Source organism: Pogoniulus pusillus, chromosome 1, assembly GCF_015220805.1.
Source record: "Pogoniulus pusillus isolate bPogPus1 chromosome 1, bPogPus1.pri, whole genome shotgun sequence".
NCBI classification, from domain to species: Eukaryota; Metazoa; Chordata; class Aves; order Piciformes; family Lybiidae; genus Pogoniulus; species Pogoniulus pusillus.
This window is the reverse complement of record NC_087264.1, coordinates 39,727,576-39,752,444: the sequence shown is the minus strand read 5'-3', so window position 1 is coordinate 39,752,444 and position 24,869 is coordinate 39,727,576. Positions and strand designations below refer to the sequence as shown.

Genomic DNA, 24,869 nt, shown 5'->3' with positions numbered 1-24,869 from the left:
CCCTGCTGACTCATCTTTGGCACACAAGGACAGCCTATTCTTTTACCTTTAAAACTTCCTTCTTGAAGAATACCCAGCCTTTCTGGGCTCTATGGCCCTTCAGGACTTCCTTCTAAGGGATTCTGTTGACCAGTCTCTGAAACAGTCTAAAGTTTACACTGGAAGTCCAAGGTGTCATTTCTGCTGACCCCCCTCTCATCTCAAACAACTGAGAATGCTAACGTTCTCTAATCACTGTGCCAAGACTGCCTGCAACCATTACATCACTCACAAGTCCTCCTCTGTTCACAAACAGCAGATCCAGCAGGGTGTCTTCCCTGGTTGGCTTCCTCACCAGCTGTGTCAGGAAGTTACATTCTTACATCACTAACCCAAGCCCCAGTGAGGCAGCAGACTTCTCCAGGAAGTGAGGCCACCCTGGATATTTGGCCTCCTGCTCCCTTCAAAAGCAAGTCACTTGTGACAATGACCTGTCTTTTATTCTTTACTGAAGAGGTTTTGATGTGGAGTGTTAGGCCAACTAAACCTCAGCAACCCCTTCAAGCTGGGTGAACCATCATCCTTCTCAGTCTTCAGGCTAAAGAGCCCCAAGTCTCTCAGCCTCTGCTCCTAAGAGATGCTGCTGTGCCCTAATTGTGCTCCTTGTCACTCTTGAACTGAGAAGCCCAGAACTAGACAGGATACCTCAAATGTGGCCTCACTAGAGCAGAGTAGGGGGAAGCAGAGTGTCCCTCAACCTGTTGTTAGTACACTTTTCTTAGTGTACCCCAGGACATCACCAGTCACATATGGCATGTGAAACAGTTTTTAAGTCCTTGTGGTGGTTCAAGAGTTTCCCCACCCCCATGCACAATTCACCAGACTAACTCAGTGGGCTCAAAGTTAAGAAGGAGGAAGCTATGTTTTACAGTGTAGCACAAATTTACAAGCACATATACACAATATATACAGATATTTACAACTATGTACAGTTATATACAAGTTAAAAGTAATACAGAAATTCAACCCCCCTTCTGAACAGCAGAATGCTTAGGAGGGCTCCAAACTAACTCCCCCTTCTTCCCACGCTATGTGCAGGGATGAGATGCAAAAGCAAAGCCGACAAAAGGTTTAGAAAGAGAATGTTTAGGTCGGGTTACACAGATTCAGGCAGAGATAGTTAATACAGCAAGCAACAGCCACAGACTGACTGACTTTGTTATTGTTTCTTGGTTTTATATCCCTAAGCAAAACCAGTGAGTGATACAGGCATCACTAGTACTTTCTTTTCACAGCAAATGATCTAATTTCTCTCATTAAAATATTCTAATTAGCCTCAAACCATCACAGTCCTCTCATTGTAAACCCTTTCTTCATTCTCTCTTGATAAACATGCACTACTAGACATTCTCTAGGTCAATCAAGACTGTAGCTGTGAGATCATTTCAGACAAGATCAGCAAGAACCTCTGGGTGCTCATTTTCAAATCTCAGCAATCTGTTTGCATAATGCTTCTAGATTAGACTTTCTGGTCAATGCTGATGTGTAAAACACTTCTTGAGGTGGCTATTGTGTCTTGGTACAAATTCCTTTTCTTTGTCGGTAAGAAATAGTACAGAATCATAGAACTGTTTTGGTTGGAAAAGACTTCTAAGATCATTGAGTCCAATTGTTGACCTAACACCATCATGGCCATTAAACCATGGCCTGAAGTGCCATTTGTACATGTTTTTTGAAGACCTCCAGGGATGATGACTCCACACACATACACACCACCCCTAGCCCCCCCAAGCATCCTTTTCCAATGCCTGATCATTCCTATGCTCTCTTCCTTCGGGAAGTGTATCTCTGTTGCTGGTAGGAAGTGTACCACTGTGGAGGTCTTTGGAGACCTCATGTCTAATTATGCTGGTTCTCATCTGCCTTCAAGGAGATTATGTGCCTCCAGAAGTTTCCATATACAAAGGGAAAAAAACAGTGGTATGTGCAGTCAGCAGTGAAGGCTGAGCAAAGGAAGATCCTCACTCCTCCTCTCACCTTAAGATGAAACAAAACTAAATTCATACTACACCTTTTTATGCAATCAGGTCATAAAGCTGTTACTGCTTAGTTTCATTACCTGGATACATTCCTGTGCAGTCTGCCCTAAGCGATCCAGGGTGATTGGATCCCCAGAGGTCACTTCCAGCCCCTAATACTCTGTGATTCTGTGATTTTCAAAGTTCTAATTACATATTTTGCTGTTTGAAGGCAACAAAGACAATAAGGAGGATTTTTCTTAGAGTTGAAAAGAAAAACCCAACAATGGTGATTATTTCTGATATCTCCACAGTTTCCATGTGATATGTCAGAGTGCATGCTTCTGAAAAAAATTTGAGGATATTCCCCAGTTTTGCAGCTCACACTGGAAATCTTTTTTTTTGTGTATGCACGAAATCTCAGATGTGTGAGACAGGAAGCTCCAGTCCAGAGTATTTCTTCCTTTCACCAGTAAGTGATCTATTTTACTGAAGTGGTGAAAAAGTCACAGCATTAGCACAAAAAACTCTTAGTCCAGTATGGACTGGGAGACAAAACTAGTTCCTTTGTATTTTGGAGAAAGGAAAGAGTGTTTTTTTATCATTCTGACTTTCAAAGTAGCACAGGGATTGCAGTGGTAACGAGGAACTCAGCTCTGCAAACCTCGGAGCTTCTGGTTGTGACACCTCTAAGAAGTTTCAGCTAAAATCCGGGAGTGACAGCAGTGCTCCCCTCTATGGCCTCTTCGGAGCATTGCCTCTGTAGCCGAATTTGAATCCCTAAACTGCTGGAGCTGACGCTGACATAGCTGCTGTCTTCTGTGTGCTCTCAGGCATTTACAGAACGTGTGATTCCAAAAGAAACTCCCAATGAAATCCGATATTTGAGTTGTACCTAAGTGATGATTTTTAATAGCTCCACTCCTAGGTGTAGGATGCTAATTGGGCGATACTGATATTGTACTAAACGAACACGCATCACTGAAGTCTGTTGTTGCATCTCTTTGTTTAACTATGCAGTACATTGCTGGCAGCAGCATGCTGATGGAAAACTGTCACAACAGCAATCACTACAATCTGGGAGTTAAGTTTGACTGAAACATATGTCTTCAATTTTAATAGCTCAACTTCCCAGATGCCCTAGAGGAGAATATTGCCTGAGAAGGAGCTTTTCATGTAAGAATAATTTGTGTTAAGTAGCTCAGTGATCTGTTTGTTAGGTTAGAGCTGACAGTTTGTTTATATTTCTAAAGGGGTATGATGAATGGGGGAGAAGTTGATGCTAATTAGCCTAAATTGTTCCTAAGAATGCAGAGCACTTTGCCAGTTTCATTGTTTCTGTTTCTTTGCACATTTTCAATAATTGAATGGAGCTCGGACCATCCATCATAATTTTAATTAAGATGAAAATAAATTCATCTAGCACGGGCCAGCCTGTGCAATGGAAGATGTCACTTTAGAGGTCAATTAGATAAGACATCAAACTAGGACTAACATTGCATTTTCTAATCTGTTGCTATAAACATAGCGAATGGGAGTGTCTTAATCTGAAACAAACTCTCTCTGTCATGACGCTAGTGTTAAGTATTGTAAAGCTGCTTTGTCTTACTGGCATAATGTTTTTGTCTTCAATCTCAGCTGTTACCTCGAGTTATGGATCTCTGGCACTTCATATGACAATGTCCTACTTTTAAGCCTACTGTATATCAGGTACAATGCATGTAAAAAAAAATCTGCTCTTGGGACAACAAATCCATTGGTCAGGTGTGATATGCAGAAAGGATTATCAGAAGGAGCTGAAAAGAATTGGAGGTATCAGAGAAGTGTTCATAGTGCTCTACTAACCTTTCTTTTGAGGTCTGGGAAACTGCTCAAATTCAAAACATCCTATCCATACACAAAATGAGAACGTAATAAGAATGTATATTTTCTATCAAATATTTCCCTTGATAAACTCAAGTTAGATTTTGGGGTGGGGGCTGGGGACTTGGAATGTTCTCTTTTCAGTCCTCATAAAGACCATTCTTTTTTAATTTATGCACATATAATACCACAGGAAGAGATGGTATAAATTTGTGGACTGTGGAGAATGAGTGAACATTTTTGAATCAGGATCTTTAAAAGGGGTGAAATTTGAGTATGATTAAGTTAGGAAAAAGGCTCGCTTACGGCGGAAGTCAGAGACTCTGTATACATTATGGGCATGTCATGGCTTTTAAAAAGTTATGTTAGACTTCTATACAAATTGTGATGGAATTTGTATAACCCCAAACAGAAATCTGTGTGGCTCTGAACTCTTGCAAAGTACAAAATAAAATCAAATAGAAAGGAGAGAAATAATAATAGTAGTTAGTATTCTGGTCAGGAGTGGCTGTTGCTGTAGGGCAGGCTGATTGTTTACACTGCATGGGTGTTTTGTTGGTCACTAATTTTCTTGGAAGGAAATGATCCCATGGCTTATGCTATCCGCGTTTGTGCATATTTGCCCTATAATTGGCATTTATTAAGGGGACTTTTGGTTTGATGGATGACTGTCAGGGCATTGCCTGCTAGCTTTGATGCGGATTGCTTTTGCATGAGGTTTTTTACATTAACTCGTTAGAAACTCTGCTGTGCTTCAACATGTTCTTTATTTACCTTCTGAAAATGTGAGACTTTTCAGAAGAAGTTTCAAAGAGTTTAGTGTGGTTTTGTGTGCTGGTGTTTTAAGTTGGGCAGATGAAAAAGGTACTTAGCAGAAAAATACTGTGCTGGCAACATGTGAATCTTACAGGGGGTTCAGCTTAATTAGCTATCTTTGATATATTAAGCCACTAACAAAGTATCTTTAGTTTATAGCATTAACTTCTGTGTTCCTAAAATTTTAAAGGCCGGGGGGAGGGGGAAGGCAAGCAAAATCCAGTCCCATAAAAGCAGCAGGTATAGTGATATTTTCACAGCAGGTCAATATTCAATGAACATTCAACAAATCCAGGGTTGGTGTCTGAGATGTGTTAGTAGTTTCTCTAAGGCAGAATTGATTTGTTCTTTTCCTGTAGTGTATCTGGGACATAGGACTGTTAATTAGATTAATTAGCCATAGCATGATTTATAAGGCAGTTATAATAAAAACTATGTTTCCTAGTGTATTTAATTGTATTGCCATGTTTTGATTGGACCTTTAGAAAAGCATATGAAAGGAAGCTGTGCATGTTGACACTGTCACTTTGAAGGTTCTTTCAATAAAACTTTATCAGTAGGTGTGCAAAGAACTACAGCTTGCTCTATTGAGCAAAGCTTCTTCTCATGAAAAAATAACTGGAGTGTTCACCAGGTTAAATTCTTCCTATGGCACAAAGAAAATTACAGAGAACTTCCTACTTTTTCAGGTTTCCATAGGTTACAGCCTTGATGCTTTTATAAAGTACTGCGTATCTTCTGCTTACCACCCTCAAGGGAAGGGAGGGCAGAAAAAGAAGCAAACCTTTTTTGCAAAATCCTGAATTGTTTTTGTTTCCAGGGTACAATGGATATGCTGTGTAATGTGTTTCTTCCAAGGCATAGTAAATGTAGGAAAAAAGCCCATTAAACCTTGTGATTCTGTATTGTTTGAAGATTTGATGTAGACAGTTGGCAGGGTAACATGACATGTGTCCATCTCTTCTGCAGTGCAAGAATTTTGTGAAGGATCTGAAACTTATTTGGTTTGATACCAAAACTAAATGAGTGATTTTTTCCCAGTCCTGTAAATTGCTTGTGCATGCTTTGAACTTGAGTGGATTCTGCAGCTCTACTGACTTGCTGTTGGAGTTCAGTAATTTGTTCAAGGGTTTGCAAACTCACAGCTTTCTTGCTTGTACGTTCTGGCTGCTGCAATTAGCTGTTGCTGTCTGAAGTCTGTTTGAATGTGACTTTTGTGTTAATTGCAACTAATCTTGACTCTGTCATGAGGAACTGATTTCTGTTTCTAGTAGTAAGACTTCAATAAGTATATCAAGAAAATATTAACCAAATTTAATCTTGTTCTTACAAATTGTAATTTAAAAGGCCTATTAACCTCACTAAAATGGAAAAAATTAGTTAACTGATGGTGTTTGAAGTGTTCAGCTCTCTTATATTTGTTTTTCATGGCTTGATAGACACAAAATATCAATACCAGAAGAAATTGAAGTGACCAAATATTTTTGTTTAATGCTAAAAAAAAAAAAATCAACCCTTATATTTTACCCTTATCTAGGGATGGTAGAAAATGGAGAACAACAGATTAGACAGAACAATGTTTATTCATGGTTTACGCTTTTGGATTCCATCTTGAGAAGGGCCCCAAATACAAGTTTGAATTACTGATGCTGTGGTTGTGATGCTGGTAAGTGAAGCAAGGTTTATAGAATCAGGCTTGCCCATGGAAGATAAATTATCGGTTGCTTATGTTATGCTTGTTTTGAGTAAAAATCTGAGATTTGATTTTTACCAGTAAATAAGCCAAGTAACACAAAACCAAGGTCTTTCTATCCATGGAGGAGGATTTTATTTTCCCACAAGGATTATCAAGTGGTTCATTATTGAACTTGATGAGCAACAAGTAGTTGCTGACAGCAGTGATTAGGCATCTCCTTCCTTAGACATAACGAAAAAACAGATGAAGAGGACACCATTCACATTCATTTATCTAGTTTATTTGACTAAAGAGGCTAGTCTGATAATAAATGCAGAGGACTAAGTTGGACTTTCTGTCTTTTCTTGCTAGTTAAGATGCAGTTCTGTGGCTGTTCTAGCATTTGTACAGATAGCTAGAACATTGGATACAGATAGGACAGAAAGGAAGTTTTAAGAAGGTCATACAGTGGGAAAATCACAGGATGTTAGGGGTTGGAAGGGACCCAAGGAAATAATTGAGTCCAACCCCCCTGCCAGAGTGGGGCAACACTATCTAACACAGATCACAGAGGAACACATCCAGCTTATTTTACCCTAAAACATATCTCAAGGTCTATCACAGTATATCATGTGACTTTTAAAAGATATGTCCCACTAGAAGTTTCTTATAGTTAGTCATTCCATCCTTTAATCACAGACACATAGAATTGTCAGAGCTGGAAGGGACTCCAAGGATCATCTAGTTCCAATCCTGCTGCCGTGTGCATGGACACCTCACAATAGATCAGGTTGCTCAGAGCCCTATCCAGCTTGGCTTTAAAAACTTCCAGGGATGAGGCTTCTACCACCTCCCTGGGCAACCTGTTCCAGTGTCTCACCACCCTCATGGTGGAGAATTTGTTCCTAACATCCAATCTGAATCTACCCACTTCTAGTTTTGCTCCATTCCCCCTAGTCCTATCACTACCTGACATCCTAAAAAGTCCCTCACCAGCTTTCCTGTAGGCCCCCTTCAAATTCTGGAAGGCCACAATAAAGTCTCCTTGGAGCTTTTTCCTCTCCAGGCTGAACAGCCCCAGCTCTCTGTCTGTCTCCATAGGAGAAGTGCTCCAGCCCTCTGATCATCCTCGTGGCCCTTCCCTGGACACACTCCAGCACATCCATATCCTTTGTGTAACAGGGGCTCCAGAAGAGGACACAGAAGTTTTTTCAAAGCTGAATTAAACTGAGCTCTACATCTTACTCTCTACCTAACATCTCTTACTTTCTACTTCTGTCTACACATGTTCTGCTGGATGATAGTGTTTTCTTCAGCTCTCTCCTTCTTCACCATTTCTTTTCTGCAAGAACCAGTGTAGAGAATAATTATTGTAGGCAGATGGAGGAAAATGGAGCTGGACTTCTTGCAGTGATGAGCTGAGATCCAGGAATTTTTAGTGGCAGCTAGAGGTGCCATGCCTCAAAGTACACAGAGACCTCATCTTTAGTTGAATCATAAGCAGTTTTGAGCCATCTTTGTCAGTCTCACTGAAGCTTGGTAATAATTTACGTACCTGAAATCCTAAGTTATCTCCACTCTTTCAGCTTTTTGAGTGTTATTCCTACCTGTGTAACTCCACAGCTGTTACTTGAGGAACACGAACCCCTCAGATATTAAAGGTCATTATTGTCTTGGATAGTTAGTATGTCATGTATAGAGTCAGAGCCAGAACTAGAGAGTGGGGTTTATTTCTGACAACACCTGTGGTTTAGAAAGAAGATGCCTGAAGTGCCTGTTTTGGTCAATGAAGTGTTTTCTCTGCTTTTAGAGCTTTCCCCTGAATCCTTTGACATTCTGCAAAAGATACCAAAGGACATTTTTTTTCTTACACAGGACAACAAAACCTTTCTTGCACTACAGGGGTTGAACTGAATAGGGGGTTTCAGCTTCAGCCTGGTATACCCTGAGGTAGTGAGAAGATAATTTCCATGAGCTGTTTCCTCGTCGGGAAGAAACATTGGCAAGCTTACCAAGACTGGCTGCTCACTCAGGCAGTTTTATTTATTAGTTTATTTTGTCCTGGCTGGCTTGAACACAGTCATGGAATGAATCATAGAATGCATTGATGTGGCAGGTTAGGAACTTCCCCCCACCACCACCACCTCCCCACTATTGAAATTCACCAGACTAGTTCAGATGGCCTGGAAGTAAGATAAAGCTATATCCATAGCAAAGCTAAATTTACAAGCATATGTACACAAAATAGTTACAAGTATTTACAATTATAGACACATTAGAAATAATACAGAAATCCAATCTCCTTCTCAAACAAAAACTGCCCAGAAGGGCACAAAGCTACCTCATCTTTCTATCTCTCTTTCTCTCTTCCCAGCCAGAAACCAAAACAACCACTCAACAAAGCTTACTTGTTAGTGGAGAGACATTGGATCAGAGTGAAGAGGAAGCAAATAAGGAAACATCCTAGGACAGAACAGGAGAAATTGCTTACGTTTTGGCTTTTTGTCCCTCTCAGCAAACCAATGAATGATATAGACTTCATCATTATTTTCTTTTCACAACCAGTGATCTAATTTCTCTCATTAAAATATTCCAATTAGCCTCAAACCAGCACAACTGGGTTGGAAGAGACATTCAAAGGTCATCTTGTCCAATCCCCCTGCAGTGAACAGGGACATGTCCAACTAGATCAAGTTGCTCAGGGCACCATCAAGTCTGACCTTGAATGTCTCCAGGGATGGGGCCTCCACCACATCTCTGGGCAACCTGTTCCAGTATTTCATCACCCTCACTGTGAAGAACTTCCTGCTTATGTCTGACCTAAATCTACCCTGCTCTAATTTAAGACCATTGCCCCTTGTCCTATTGCTACATGCCTTTGTTAACAGTTCTTCTCCAGCTTTCCTGTAGGTCCCCTTCAGATACTGTAATGCTGCTGTAAGGTCTCCTCAGAGCTTTCTCTTCTCAATTTAACAGCCCCAGCTCTCAGCCTGCCTTCATAGGAGAGGTGCTTCAGCCCTTTGATTATCTTTGTGACCCTCCTCTGGACCCACTCCAGCAGGTCCATGACCATCTTGTGTTGGGGGCTTGACACAGTACTCCAGGTGAGGTCTTGCCAGAGCAGAGTGGCAGAATCATCTACTGACCATGCTTCTTTTGATGCAGCCCAAGGTGTGATCTGCCTTCTGGGCTGTGAATGTGCATTGTTGGCTCATGTCCAGCTTTTAATTTGCCAGTACCCTCAAGTCCTTTTCTGCAGGGCTGCTCTGAATCTAATCATCCCCTAGCCTGTATTGTTATCAAGGATTGCCTTGGTGCAGGTGCAGAGCTTTGTACTTCACCTTATCAAACCTTGTGAGCCCACTTGTCTAGCCTGAGCCCGCTTCTCTAACCTGTCTAGGTCCCTCTGGATGGCACCCCATCCCTCAATCTTGTCAACTGCACAGCTCAGCAGACTTGCTGAGAGTGCACTCAACTTCACAGGATGTTAGGGGTTGGAAGGGACCCAAGGAGATCATCAAGTCCAACCCCCCCTGCCAGAGCAGGACAATACTATCTAATGCAGATCTCAAGGCCTGTCTGGATGTGTTCCTCTGCAAGTCTTCATAGAAGGAGACCCCACAACTTCTCTGGGAGGCCTGTTCCAGTGTTCTGTGACCCTTACAGTAAAGAAGTCCCCCCTTGTGTTGAGGCAGAACCTCTTTCGCTGCATTTTACACCCATTGCTCCTTGTCCTATCACAGCAAGTAGGTGAGAAAAGCCTGTCCCCCACATCCTGGCCAGCCTTCAGACACTTACAAACATTTATCAAACCCCCTCTAAGTCTTCTCTTCTCCAGACTAAAAAGCCCCAGGTTCCTCAGCCTCTCCTCCTAAGGCATGCCCTCCAGTCCCCTAATCATCCTTGTAGCCTTCTGCTGGACCCTCTCCAGCAGATCCCTGTCCCTCTTAAACTTGGGAGCTCAAAACTGAACACAGTATTCAAGATGAGGTCTCACCAGGGCAGAGTAGAGGGGGAGGAGAACCTCCCTTGATCTGCTGGACACACTCTTCCTCATACACCCCAGGGTCACTGTCTGTATCATTGATGAAGATATTGCACAGCACTGGTCACAGTAGAGACAATGCATAGCTGAAGTCAAGTGGTTGATTCCATAGCTAGTTCTTTTCAAATACCTGATACTAATTGTTTGCTATGTAACTGACTGACCAAGAAGGGCCTGTATCCATAGAGTAAGTCAGTGCTGTGCTCCAAGAGTGCAATCAACGTCTTTTATTCCAAAAAGAACAGGGCATCCATCTAAGTGAAAGTACAAAGGATGAAATTTGTCTCTCCTGCTCATGAACTAGGAAATCCTGAACTTTGGCCAAAGAGGATGAATACACAAGAGTAAGGCTTTTTAGCCTCATAATTGAGGCACACTGATGTTGCAAGAGTAATGAGCTTCATCATTACCCCCACTCTTCACCTATACATAGCACCTTCTGCTCTCCCCCAAACCCTTGCCTCCCCTAAGCAGCCCCTGCTCTCCCCTTTCACTCTGCCTAAACAGCTCTGCTCTACCAGCACCATTTCCATCCCTGCCCTAGAGCCTGGGGCAAGACCATCAAACAGCTAAAACATCACCCAGAAAAGCTCAGCTCCAACAAGGACACACATCCAGCACCCATGCACGCTATTGCAGTGGCCATTGATGCTAACCCTAACTAAATGATCTTTCAAGGTCCCATCCAGTCCCTAACAATCTGATTCTCCACCACATCTCACCTTCCTAATGCAGTTCCTGCTCCCCCGTGCCCTCACCTGCTTACCTCTCACTTTGCCTGAAGAGCAATTCTTCTCCACCGCCATTTTTGCAGTCAGCTCAGAGCCCAAAGCAAGAGCCTCAAACAGCTAAAACACCCTACAAAAGAAATCAGCTCCAGCAAGGACACACACCCAGCACCCGTGGATGATGTTGTACATTGCAATGGTTATTGAGCCTAGCCCTAGCGAGCCGGGGGGCCACCAGGCCCCCCGGCCTTTGAAATCCTCCACCAATTCACCCAGTGCACACCATGGAGACTCACCAAGGATGCCAGGCAGAGGATCCCTTGGCCCACAATGGGCCTAACTTGGAGCTTCTAGCTTTGCTGGGGCAGAATATAAAAGGGAGTGGGCAGGGAGGGCAAAGTGGCCACACCTGGGGTGGGAGGAGACTCCAATAGCCAGCTAATAGCAAATGGCATCACCTGGTGGCAACACAACTGATGTGTTACAATAGGAAATGAATTAAATGGTGATTAATTAATTACAAGCATAACAGATGATAGCAATATCTGTAATCAAAGGTGATTATATTATGCCCAGATCAAACAGCACAATGAAGATATGCATTTGAACAAATAATGCTGCCTAAAGCACATCATTTAGTTTATCTGCTGAAGGGGGCAATGCAGTGACTGACAAAATATCCTCTGTGTTAAAAGAGGAGGTGTTCAAATAAAGCCTGGATGAGACACTTCGTGTCATGGTCTAGTTGATTGGACAGGGCTGGGTGATAGGTTGACTGGATGATCTTGGAGGTCTCTTCCAATCTGGTTGATTCTATGATTCTATGAGTTACTGCTCCTTTTTAAATGGGAATTTATGCTTGTAGAAAAAGTGCTAAAGCTACTGGATCTAAAAAAGAATTTCACACCTCACTGCTTTTGGAGAAGTGCCTCTAGTATTAAGATTAGTCTTAAGTATCCACTCTCCCTTTGCTCTAATAGTCTTTGCCTAAAAGGTTGCAAGCCGATGAGTTGTATGTGTGTGTCTTGTGCTGTGCTCTCTTAAAGCTCTTCTCCTGAGAAGTACCTGTGAAACATGAAAGGCATGCAGTCGTAGAATCCCAGAATCATAGAATGGTGGTAGGGGTTAGAAGAGATCTCCAGAGATCACCTAGTCCAACCCCACCTGCCGAAGCAGGATCACCTAGGGCAGATCACATTGGAATGTGTGCATGGACTACAAAGGTGGATGAGCAAGAGGGAATATTAAGCATCACATATAAAGGATATGTAAGAGAAACAGACTTCATCTATGTAACCTGTAACATACCAAAATATAGATTGTACTCCGTTAGATGTCTTGGGTGGAAATTATGAAGCATTTCTGAGAATCTGAATTTTTAATACATGCTCATATCTTCCTTAACTGAGTCACTGAAGAGTATTTGATCACCTAAAAGGAAGGAGCCCTCTAAAATGCTTCTGGGGGGATGTAAGTGTAATTTGTCTAGCTTTCAAATCATTATGCCAATTGTTTCACATCAGAGATTTTCCCTTTAAAATTTTGATATTCAGGTAACTTACTACCATGGTAACCTGGTAAACCATGCACTACAAAATATTAAACCTACCAGCTGGTGCATATGTGTGAAAATTTTGCTCAGAACTTTGCAGAGACATTGCTAAATCTACTACTGTGTGGCACTAAAGCCAAGACTTGTAAAATTAAACTTTCAAACAGTTTTTGCATAAAAAGGGGTTAAAACTAATTCAAATGTTTCATAAGTTTGGTTGTGATGAAAAGATTTTGTAACTCAAGTTTTGAAACCTATTGCAAAGGAGAATTTGGAGTGCAGATCAGAATTCGATATAAAATCACCCCATATCCAGGAATTCAGCCTGTGATGGCCTGATCTAGAAAATGGTCTCCACCTCTACTCTGCTGTAAGGAAATACATTGCAGAGTCTACAGGTCTGTGTTTATCGTGCTGCCAGCTGTAAACTCCATGTCTCATTAGCTAATCCAGACCTAAGTGTGAAAAATAATGGATCTGAGAGGAAAGTTGCAATTAAAATGAAGCATTTATTGTTATGGAATTAGAAGCATCCATGCCATGGAACTGTATTTAGCACAACAGCAAGCATGCTTTTGTCATTTCAAGGACTGTGCAGGAAATCTCTGTCTTCACTACCTTAGCTTGTCAGGCACACAGAAGCTGTGCTTAAGCTAGCAGACCTGGAAGCATTTCCATCCTCTGGGGTATGGGCTTGTCCAGTTCTGACCTCATCTCATGTTGCAGCAAAACTCAAGCACAAACTAAGCCTTCTGCCTCACCCTGCAGCCATGTATCCCAATTGTGGCCTGAGACCCCGCTTTCTACCAGTTCCTTTCTCCTTCCTGCTGTCCCCCCAGGTGCAATTGATTGATGGAAGGGAAACCTGAGTATGTGGCCAGATGGGAACCAGACCATGCAATAGCTGATCAGCCTGGTTTGGGTGATCAGGAGACTAAGATACAAGGTGACCTAAAATATTCTGCAAGATGCACCCAGCTTATTAGCCTAGTTGCAGCAGGAGTGTAACTCATGAACAGGAGTGGATTGGCTACCTCTAAGCAGGAAGAGGAAGTTACTTATGATGTTTCCATGTATTTATCATGTACTATGTGATCTCGTACTTGAAAGCTTTGACTTTTCACTAAATCACCAACACGTTAATTCTGTCCAGTGGAGGAGAGTCTATAAAGTTACTTTCAAACAGGTCATAGTAAACCACTAAAGGTACTTTTGTAACAATGCTTTATTGTTACATCTTAATGCCTTCAGATTACATGTCAGATCCTTTCTTATAGATGGAAAAGTCATTAAAGGAGAAGCCCTTTGGTTGTTGAAGCTTGTAGTCACTTCCACAAACCAAGCCAGTGAAGAGAGCTGCATTTGCCAAAAGATGTTTACTGCAGGTTATGCCAGATTGAGAAACAGTAGTATGAATAATCAGCATGGTGTCTGGGTAAAAGGAGTTTAAGTATCTACACTGGGAAATAATAAAGAAGCAGGAATTTTAGTCCTCAGAGGAAGAGTAATTTCTAGCAGGTTTTTAATGTGTTCTATTTAAAATGTAAGTTATTCCAACTGGTATTTGCACTCTTAGAAGACTGCAGGGATCTTCATATGGCTGTATTAAGTGAAAAATGGAAAATTGAGTGGGGTAAAAAAATAAAATCATGTGATCACTTTCAAACTTAGGACCAGACAAAAGAAAAAAAAATACCCATTTGAAATCCAGAGAACTTTACAATGCTGCAAGTAAGTAAAAGCAGATGTTGTAAAGTTTAGAAAATCAAGACATTATTTTCCTGTTTCCACTGAATATTTCTAAACACATTATAAATAAGCTTTGAAGTAGTACAAAATAATGTGTTTGTTTTGCTGATAGCATCTTTACATATATATTAAAAAAATCTTTATCAATACTTGATTAAGTTGTAGACTAAATGATATCGATGTGGCTAAACAACTGACTGTATCTCTTGCAAATTCAATGCTAAATGACTTGCAGTGTCTGAGTCCTTCAAAGGCCTATCTGATCTTATGAGTTTAATTTTAAACAGATTATTGCTTGTTTGCAGAATGTAAAAACTAAACTAATCTTTTGCATGTTCCTCAAAATAGTATGGTTTTCTTCCATTGCTGTAAAAAGTAGTTTTAAATCAATAAACTGTTCTTAAGCATTTATTGAATATACCTGGCTCATTGTAGGCATATGGTTTATTTTCAATAAATGTTCTGAGGCTTTAAAGAAGAAATAAATTTATCTAAATTGGTATTTGTGATTCTGAAGGCATTTATTAAAGATCATGCACATTAAATCTTTTATGTGGTGCTTCTAAAAAGTGACCACTGAACGACGTACTTGCTCAATTGCAAGGTGTGTCTGTTCGATGATGCAAAGCATTTTGAAGCAGCAATCTTGTGCTTTTGGGTACGTGTATGAAAACAGCACAGGGATTAAAGAAAGGCTGAGATTTCAACTTAATCAAATTGTGTCCAATTATCTAGCTTTAGTTTGGAAAACAGACCTTACTTACAATATTGTCATTACTTAATTAGGGAGTCCTGAGGACTGGTTGTTGAGAATGACAAAGGAATGAAGCACCTTTGATATTTGTCAATGCTGTATTAATATTTGTCACACACACACACACAATATGTTGACATTCCTTCACACTCATTGACTCCTTATTTTATAACAGAAGGGTCCTAAGCTTGAGAGGGGAAGAGAAGGAAGCGTGCTCTCATTTTGCCATGTGCAGTGCAAGTTTCCCAGTGAGCAGGCAGGTATACCAACTGCTGCAAGCTCTGGTTTTGAAGCTGGTTTGGTGTGGTGGTTTAGAGCTAACACTCTAGACTGGTTCTAAATTATAAACAAGAAACAGGAAAATTCCGAAGATGTTGAATAGAAAAAAAAAGTAAAAAGTGAATAGAATAGGACATTGGATGCAAAAGAAAAATGGTAAGTCTGTATCATTCCAGTTGCTTTCTGGTTTAGTACATAATATGCTACACAAAGTGTTTTTCTTTCCTTTTCTTCACTCTGACTGCTTGCTTGTCCCTATGCATGGCTTCACTGACCTTGGCTGAGACTCTTCTTGTGGCTAAGTAGGTAGCAGAAGTGGGGCCTGATTTCTCTCTTTCTCCCTCATAAGGGGGTGTAGGGGGATGGGAAGACAGCTATTTCACTTTTTCCTTTGTCTGAGGGGGTCTTTATTTCTTAATTGTAAATGTATTTTATACATGTATACTGTATTTTATGCTTCTAGATTTTAGCTTGCTTCATTTTGCTTCCAAACCTTCTGAGCTAGTCTGGTGATTTTGATCTGGGGGTAATATCAACCCACCACATTTGTTGGCTTTCTCAACGTTTTCAGGTATATAGATTCATTTGCATCCATAAATGACAGAGGAGCAAGCATCCACGTTTGCAAGTGGTGTATTCTAAGAGCATATATACAGGTGTATACATATGGAACACAGAAGCAAATTCCTCTCAGGTTGTTTCAGATGGGTATGTTTGTGTTGTTCTGGGCTCTCTGTTGTACTTAGATTAAGTGTCTTTAGGAAACTATCCATTTGACCTGTTTTAGTAGTCTTTCTTAGGGCGAGTCAAACCATGCAAAACAGTATTTTTTATTTCTGACTCCACAAGTGAGTCTGTTGAATTAGCTCCTGGATATCTGTGTTGGTTCAGAGGAGCTTCCTTATGTGAACCTACACTTTTGAGTAACTGGATTCTTCCATGTAGCCACTACTTTTCTGAATTCCTGTAGTTTGTAAGTAGGGCAATACTGCCTTTTATTTTTTTTACTTAGTCTGTCCGGGTTTCTTGAACATAAATTGTCACAGCATTAAGTTTTTAGCATTGTAGCACGTACACATTTCTGATGTTAGGGTTAGGATTTAAAAATTCTCTCTTTCCAGATAAAAAAAAAAGGGGGGGTAGGGGGGGGGGAATAAAGGAGGGGGAAGAAAAAGAAAAGGCAGAGGGAAAAAAGCATAGAAAACCCCAACCAACAAAAAGGAAAACCAAGCCAACAACAACAAAAAAAGTAAAAAAAAAAAAATCAAAAACCAAAGGATAAACTCAAAAAACTCACAAAACCCCCCAAACCTGTGTGAACCCTTTTTTTCCTGCTAGAACCAATCCTATTTGGATATATAATCAGCTCTTAATTACCTAGGGTAACTTGGGATAGAGAAAAGGAAGGTTTGGAATATCCCAGTAAGTAAAGCCCCAGGAAACAGGTAAATTAAGCCATATGAGTGTACACTGAGGGCTTAATAAAGCAATGAAAGAAGATTTTGCTGACTACAACAGAGCATGCAAATACACAGGGTCTAAAGACGAAACAGAGGTCAGCACTGGTGCAGCTTTTATGGTTTAAAGGTGTATCTGGAACTGAAGTGGCTCAGATGTAAATTAGTTTAAAGTCTGTGCAGCCCTGCGCCTATTAAACATACAGTTGAGTGGCTATTGACTGTTTGCTCTCAGTATTTCTTCTTGCACAATGCTGTGTATATTGCACCAGTGAAAATTCAGTGCAGGAAACACTGAAAAAGGGGAAATCTGTTTTTGCTTTACATTCCTGTAATTATCCTATCAATATTCCTATAACTCATACCTGAAATCTGCATAATAGGACAATTGTGATGTGGCTGTAGACTGCATTTTACTTCCTTTAATTGTTCTTAAATCAATTATGTACTTTTCAGAAGCCAGATATTTACTAACCTTTCAATCAGAGCATCACCTGGACTCTATTATTGACTTAGTCATATTTTCACAGTTCCTATTTCCATTCACTCCTTGTCCTTTGTGGTGACAGCCTTACCTGATATCCCAAGCCTGTCAAACCATGGCAAGTGGCTTTAATTTACTAGGATTTGAAGCTATTTGGGTCCCACTTTCCCTTATGTTTGTAAATTGTTTTGCACTAGGAAACCCTGAGTGGGGGTTTTGGTTTGTTCTTGTTTGTTTTTAACTGTAGGCTGTAGATGGTAGCATAATGAAAATAGTACCCAAATATCTAAGCATTGAATGAAGCACAGAGCTTATGTTGTGTATGCCAATCTCAAGCTACCAAAAGGTAATTTAATTTGGCCTTCTAGGAAACTAAATTTTGAGTTTAGAGCCATTATAATTAAAAAAAGGTTAGGAGGAAAAGTGCTCAAAATATTTTTGAAAACCACATACTACTGGGAAAATTTCTACAGTGTATTTTGATTTTTTTTTTTAACCTAGAAAAGTTGTATAAGCAATTTTCTAGCAATTTTAAAATTTACTCTTGTTTTCTGAGTAGAAGCTTAGAATTCGCTCACATGTTGACTATGTATATTTCTCATTTATTTATGGTCCTTCTCTTACATTTAGTCTTCACAAAGACATGTGGGTCTGCAGTCATGGGTTCACAGGATGTTTAAAATACAGAGATGTAATTATTGCACAATAGTTCATTTAAAGGAACTTGCTAAAATATTTACTGAGTTCTGCAATTTACTGTTGCAGGAACACAAACCCTATGAGGAGAGGCTGAGGGAGATGGGGTTGTTTAGCCTAGAGAAGAGGAGGCTCAGGGGTGGCCTCATTGCTGTCTACGACTACCTGAAGGGAGGCTGTAGCCAGGTGGGGATGGCCTCTTCTCCCAGGCAACCAGCAATAGAACAAGGGGACACAGCCTCAAGTTGTGCTGGGGAAAGTATAGGTTGGATGTGAGGAGGAAGTTCTTGCCAGAGAGAGTGATTGGCATTGGAATGGGCTGCCCAGGGAGGTGGTGGAGTCACCGTCCCTGGGGGTCTTCAAGAAAAGACTGGATGAGGCACTTAGTGCCATGGTCTAGTTGACTGGATAGGGTTGGGTGCTAGGTTGGACTGGATGATGTTGGAGGTCTCTTCCAACCTGGTTGATTCTATGATTCTATTTTCCTTTATGTAGTACCTTATAGAAGATATCTATAGATTCATGTATGTATCACATAAATTAATGTTTACACAGGACCTGAAATAAGAAAAGATACCACATGCAATTCGTCATGATCTTTGGAAGTATGGAGGGCTTTTTTGGCACAGTGTTTTCACACTGTCCCACATCCTTCTATGGACCATGGTACAAACTGATCTAACTCTTTCACAGGATCATGGGGAGTCCAACCTCCCTGCCTGAACAGTACCACAGAATCATAGAATGGTGTGCATTGGAAGGGATCTGCAAAAGTCATATAGCCCAACCTTTAAGTTTGAATTTGAAAGGGATGCTTTGTTCAACTGCTCATCTACTGTGGGTTCTACTTCTTCTCTAGCAAGACCTGCTTCTCACCACTTTCTCTGAAACCTGTCATTCTAAACTGTTCTGGCATTACCATTCCATTTTTCATATTTCTTTCATCTCTTCAAGATGTCTTTTCAGGTGTCTTGAAGGCCGTCTCTGAAAAGTTTTCCATACAGAAGATTGTGCCACAACCTTTGAAATGCAAAGGACTTCACTAGAAGTTGTATTTTGTTCTAGTTTAGTCTTCCCAGAGACTCAAAATATAGCTAACAGAACCAATGAAATAATAGGATGCCTTCCCCTCTCACCACCTTTGGAAAGAAAGTAATTAGATGTAGAGAGCAAAAGGGGTTAAAAACACCCAAAGAATAGTCTTGCTTTGATTTGGAAGTTACAAGAAAAACTTCAACAAAAAAAACTATATTTAAGATAGGGGAGTTACAAAGAGGCATAGGGAAGGGAAAAAAGGTACAAAAAATATATATACAAGCAGATTGATGGCAATGGATGGAGGTAGATTCAGGAAGTGGTTGGCCACCATGTGGCAGAATGGCCACATGGTAAAACAGGAACAGCAGGAACGAGGGTGGTGCTATCAGGCAGAGAGGGCAAAGACAGAAAGAGAAACAGGCAGCTCCTCTGTTTTTATAGACATTTAGTGGGAATGGGCTAACCACTGCACCTGGGGTCACGTTTAGACCACCCCAAGGGAGGAATCAGGAGGACCTGGGGTCAGGTTCTGGCCACTCCCAGGAGGTTAACCCTTTACATTTGACCCCTTGGTTAGACCATTTCCACTTTTATGCAAAGTCTTCTCATCAAAAGATAGGAAAATATGTCCAAATATATGGTGAGTAGTAAGAGTTTGTATGTCCTTCTTGGTCCCTGGCTGTATACAGCCCAAGGTGATGTGCTTCTCTGGTGCAGGTAGGTCTAAGTGAGGTGTGAGCAGGACAGGAACACGGAGGAAAAATCAGGGAAACAGGAACAGTCTTTTCTCTTAGGGAAAAGACAGGAAACAGTCTGTCATCTGGAGGGAAAAACAGGAACAGTCCTTTCTCGTGGGGGAAACTCAAGAAAACAATCTTCTGCCCTGGAGGGGAAAATCAGGAACAGACTTTCACTGTAAGGCATCAGGAAAACAGGGGCAGGTGAGGTGTAGCCTTCCTCTGGATTTCTGTTTGGGTGGTGTGGATTCTGTTGGAAGCATTGTTGTGATGATTTAGACTTCCTGGGGATTGCTGCTCGTGTGGCATGGACATGGTGTTGTGACGTAACTAGAAAAGAAACTTACAACCACGAATAACTATTATACAGTAACTATATTACACGGAGCTGTGTCATTCACTCTGAGATTAGACCTTGTCCTGGAGCCCTGGATGCCCCAAAGTCCTCTCCCTCCGTGGTTTGAGTGGGAGAGGAAAGGCACAAAAAACCTCTTTCCTGCCCTTGCCCTGCAGGCTTGACGGGGAGGAGCAAAGGGTCCTTCTGGCACCAGGGGTGCCCTGTGCAGTGCCCGCGCTGGAATCGGGCTGGGAATTGGCTGTGGTCTTTGCACCTAGGCAGTGGTAACTCGGCTCTTTGTCTAGGAAGGGTATAAATATTGGTGGCACTTCCCGCCTTGGAGTTCCCGCCTTAGAGTTCTCCCCCGCCTGGATAGTTCCTGCAGAGAGTCCCCTGGCACTGCGAAGGACAAGCTCCTGAGGGACCATCCCGTGCCCGCTTTGGACGCTTCCCGCCAAAAGCACTCTGTGCAGGCCTAGTGGGCCTCACGAGCCTCGGGTATCCTTCAACAGGGAGAGAGCTGCCACGCATCTGGACTGCCCTTTCTCTCAGCCAGCCTTTCTCACCCGTGAGTAGTAAATTTTCTGCTCAGCCTGGCTGATACTGGGAAAGCTGTGTTCATTGGTCTTTTCCATTTCCTGACTTCTAAAATAGCCAGTTTTATCTATAGCATCATTTGCATGATAGTCTCAATGAAACAGAGTCTGCTAATTGAACTAAATTAATTTCTCTGTGTAGCTTTGGGGGTGAGGTTTCAGGAAAACAAAATAATGCTGGTTTTATATATATTCCTGACTCGGTCACGTTAATTCTCTGCCTCCACAACAGGCCTTTTCTTATGAGGCAAAAAACTTCAGTTCTGACTATCCTCTCTCAAAATTCTTAGTGACAAAATGACAGCCTCTTTAAGCAGATGAAGGCAGTCAGCAAATGTGAGCTGCATCACACAATTAGGGTAACTAATTGCAAACCCAAAACACCCTTGTGTGAGAACATCTTTATAGTAATTCCCAGCTGTTTGTATCAACTCTACTTCAGTACTGAACTGAGTGGAAGAGAGGAGGAAGGAGTTTCTTCAGTGTTACCTCTTCATACAACTCCTGGTATGTACACGTACACTTCTCAGTGCTGATGGCCTCTTGATTCATAGAGGGAAAACTTCAAGTTCTAGCTACACCAATGTGATGATGATGCCACATTTGATCACAACTTTATGGAGCATTTTATTTGGATGGATGGATAAAATGGTGTAAGCACTGTACCATTACATTAGAACAGGATCTTTGAGGAAGAGGCAGATTTCAGCATTTCTTAGACAATTCTGATTAATTTATTAATCCTGATTAATTGACTCCAAAGAAGACAATTGTTTAAATGGAAGCCTGTATTTCTAATGCTCAAGTGTGTGAGGGAATTGATTCTGCAGTGTTTATGTACATGTAAGTATGAATTTTTAGTATGTTTTGCTAAGTATTATATGGGAACAAGGATCAAAGCACTATACCTGGCATATGGCACAGAAGATAACAATGTCATGTGTGTTCTGCTGGATCTTGTTTCACATTTGCTACTGCAGTGAGGATGATGCTTATGCACAAATGAACCCAGTCTTCTCAGGTAATTAATTGAATGACCAAACATCCAGTCCCCTGATCTTATTCAGATTTTCAGCTTTTTCGTCTGGATATATTTAGCCTATTAAAATTAAAATCCATTCTGTTAAAGTTGTTCTGTGAGGCCAAAAAAAACAGCAGCAGAGGGAACACTGATAAATTCATGATTGTTCACTCAGGAAAAATATAATATTTTATACTAAACATATGAACTATGGATGTACATCACTTTACTGCTTTGCAAAGGAAAAAATAACTGAGATAGTCTCAAATTGCCCATTGAAGTAGGGTGTGTTTTCAACCGGCAGTGGTAGAAATCTTCACATAAAGATGCTCTGATGTTAGAATTGAGTACCTAGAAGGAGTCTAGGGTCATACCTGAACTAACAAACTAATGAACTTGTGCTTAATCTGAGAGCTTATATTTGTCCAGCTTAGTTTGCTATTTACAAAAGAACATTTTTTAGAGGGATGAGTTGGATGTGTTTGTTTTGGTTTGGGGTTTTGTTATGAATTCTGAGCTTGTTTGCTTATTTCTTCTTCTTTTTTTAATTTTAGAGTAGAATCCTTGCCCATATACTTTTGTAGTGCATACTGTAGATTTTGTTTATTTACTGTGGGATTTGGTGTGGTTTTCTTTTTTTTTTTTTTCCCCTCCATTTATTGGTATTGTGCCTCTGGTTTGCTATACAACTCCTCTCTAACTATACTGGCTAGAGGAAGGATGTTCATTCTCAGTTGCCAAAGCTTTTGTGCCGTATGTGCAGTAGTGATACCGATGTGACAAATTGCAGAGTCATGTGATAGATTGTATTTACATCCACCTTTGACCACCTCACCTGCTTTCTGCCACTAATCTATATCCACTGGGACTTACTCAACATTCCAAACCTTGGAGCGTCAGACATCTGTTAATTTGGGGAAAAAAAGGGGGGGAGGGGAGAGGGGGAGAAAAGAAAAATCTCATCTTACCAGAGGAAAATTGGCTGCCTTTCTCCTAGCCAGTGTTGTACTCTCTGCCTCCAAAAAAAATGTGCTAGCCTAGGTTAAAAAAAAGGCATAATAATCACATGCACACATGCTTATATTTTGGACACTTTTGGCTTCAGTAAGATACAGGGTGTGGGGCTGTCCTGAGACAATCAATATTAAACCTGGACTGTTTTATTTATATAATTCTATTGGGAGGCAGTTGATTAAATTTCACATGTGCAAAATTAGGCAGTGTGCCCACTGATACTACTAGAAGTAGTGCTGGGTTGATGAGAACCTGAAAAAAGTCTTCAGTTATGATGTGGATACCTCTGCTGGAAGCTCTGGACCATCCTTGCTTTGTGTTGAAATGACATCAGGGTCCATTATTAATATTGCCTAAAGGCTATTAAAGCCTGTTCAGTTTTTGGAAGACTATAATTTTAGCAGGACACTGTATTGGCAGTGTTTGTATTTGATGTCTGATGGCTCCACATTATCAAACCTATAGTTAAAGTTGACATTAGGTGTTTTCTTTAAAAGTACCCTCTGAAATAAGATGTTAGTTGGCTTTTGCACAACTTTCTCAACATGAGTCACAAGCCCTTTAAGTCTCTGTTAATAGCAGTTGGCTGATCTTAAGGGGGACATGAAACAAGTGGCTTTACAAAGCAGTTAGATATTTGCAGCACACTTTATGAACTCCTTGGTTAATACTACTATGGAGGAGAAGAACTAAATACAGGACTTCTAATATGAAAATATGAGAGAAGCAGTAAATATGTGGAATGGTTTGGGACAGCAGCCCAACATCTGTGGTGAGAAGAGCTGGCCAGGAAATATGCTACAACAGGCTGTGCTTTAGAGTATTCTTGGCTCCAGAGTCTTAACAGTAAAAATGAATGTGAAGTATAACATTTGATAGTCACCACTATTGCAAAAATATGATCACATGTGGAAGTATTTCATAACCATTTGAAAACATCTCTTTGCCTTTAAAAAAAAGTACTTACTGGTTTAAAATATACTAGTTGTCTAATAAGGAATGTACTTCTGATTTTTTTCTCAACACTGTTCACCTCACCTCTTCAAGCACTTCGAAGAGATCACTATTTTTGTAACTCCCCCAAAAATGTGTGAAATATCTTGTTGTGCTGTATCAAGCTGTTAAACAAGCCCCTTGCCAGCTGAGTACAGTATTTTTAAGATTCCTGGAGATACTGGGACATAGAGAAGTATTAAAATTGAGCCATTTTAATGATAGAAATACTCAGTGTATGTTTGCCAAGTAGTCACTAGAGGGAAAACACATTTTTTTCCACAATAAAATGTCACTATTGTGAAAAATGCCAGACCAATAGAATTAGAAACTGATGTTTTCTAGTTGATTTGTGAGAGTATAGTGGGAAACTAGAAATTACTCATTATTGCTGCTGAATACATCTAAAATATAATGGAGATTGCCAATAAATACGAGCAGGAAAGGATATTTAAATTATGCTTTTAGAATTAGTTCCTGGACAAGAAAATATAAATACTACTGTGGTAAGAACAGGACTCATCTGAAAGAATTTTGTAGATCTGATTTTTTAAGTATCTACCTCTAATGAAATGCCTTTTTGTGATGTACTTGCACAAAGCCTTCTGTGTTATTTAAAGCTTGTATTAATGTAATTAATTGTGTTTAAGATGGATAGGGTCTTGCACAGGTGAATGTGGCAAATGCTTGATACTAATCAGTGATTTAACTTCTTCCTTAAAAAGATAGTGGGGCAGGGGAGGGTAATATGGACACAGTGAAGAAAAGGCAGAGAAAAATACTGATATGAACTAATATGCAGATGAAGCACAAAATAAGTACATAATTTACTTTTTTCTTAAATTTCTGTTGATATAAGGGGATTTAAATGTCCTCTAAATCTGTCAAGAATGAAATTTCACTAATGATAACATGGAATAATGGACATATGTAAGCTATTGCTTCTGTGAGTGCAAAAACATTCTCTTAAGTATTTATCGGTGTGCTTTGTGTTTCTCTGAATCTCTAATCTTTCATCTGTTCCTTTCATTTAGTTAA

The 24,869-nt window shown here is 40.5% G+C and overlaps 1 protein-coding gene and 1 long non-coding RNA gene across 4 annotated transcripts in view; one reads left to right on the top strand and one right to left on the bottom strand.

Moving 5' to 3' along the window:
* The window catches only part of SLC25A21 (solute carrier family 25 member 21), a 268,495-nt gene that overhangs the window by 26,111 nt on the left and 217,515 nt on the right, over positions 1-24,869 (top strand). Inside the window, exon 1 of one of the 3 annotated variants that reach the window (XM_064149081.1) lies at positions 21,241-21,310. The exons of 1 other annotated variant lie outside the window; for it this stretch is intronic. The gene's annotated coding sequence lies outside the window, so the exon portion shown is untranslated. Of the gene's footprint in view, positions 1-21,240; positions 21,311-24,869 lie in introns of those variants that run through there. One more of the 3 variants, XM_064149090.1, reaches the window with a different exon arrangement.
* Positions 8,080-11,244, bottom strand: LOC135180843 (uncharacterized). Its single transcript, XR_010304570.1, has 3 exons — positions 11,163-11,244; positions 8,760-8,814; positions 8,080-8,187 (listed from the first exon to the last, which is right to left on the bottom strand). It is a non-coding gene; the product is annotated as an uncharacterized LOC135180843 (long non-coding RNA).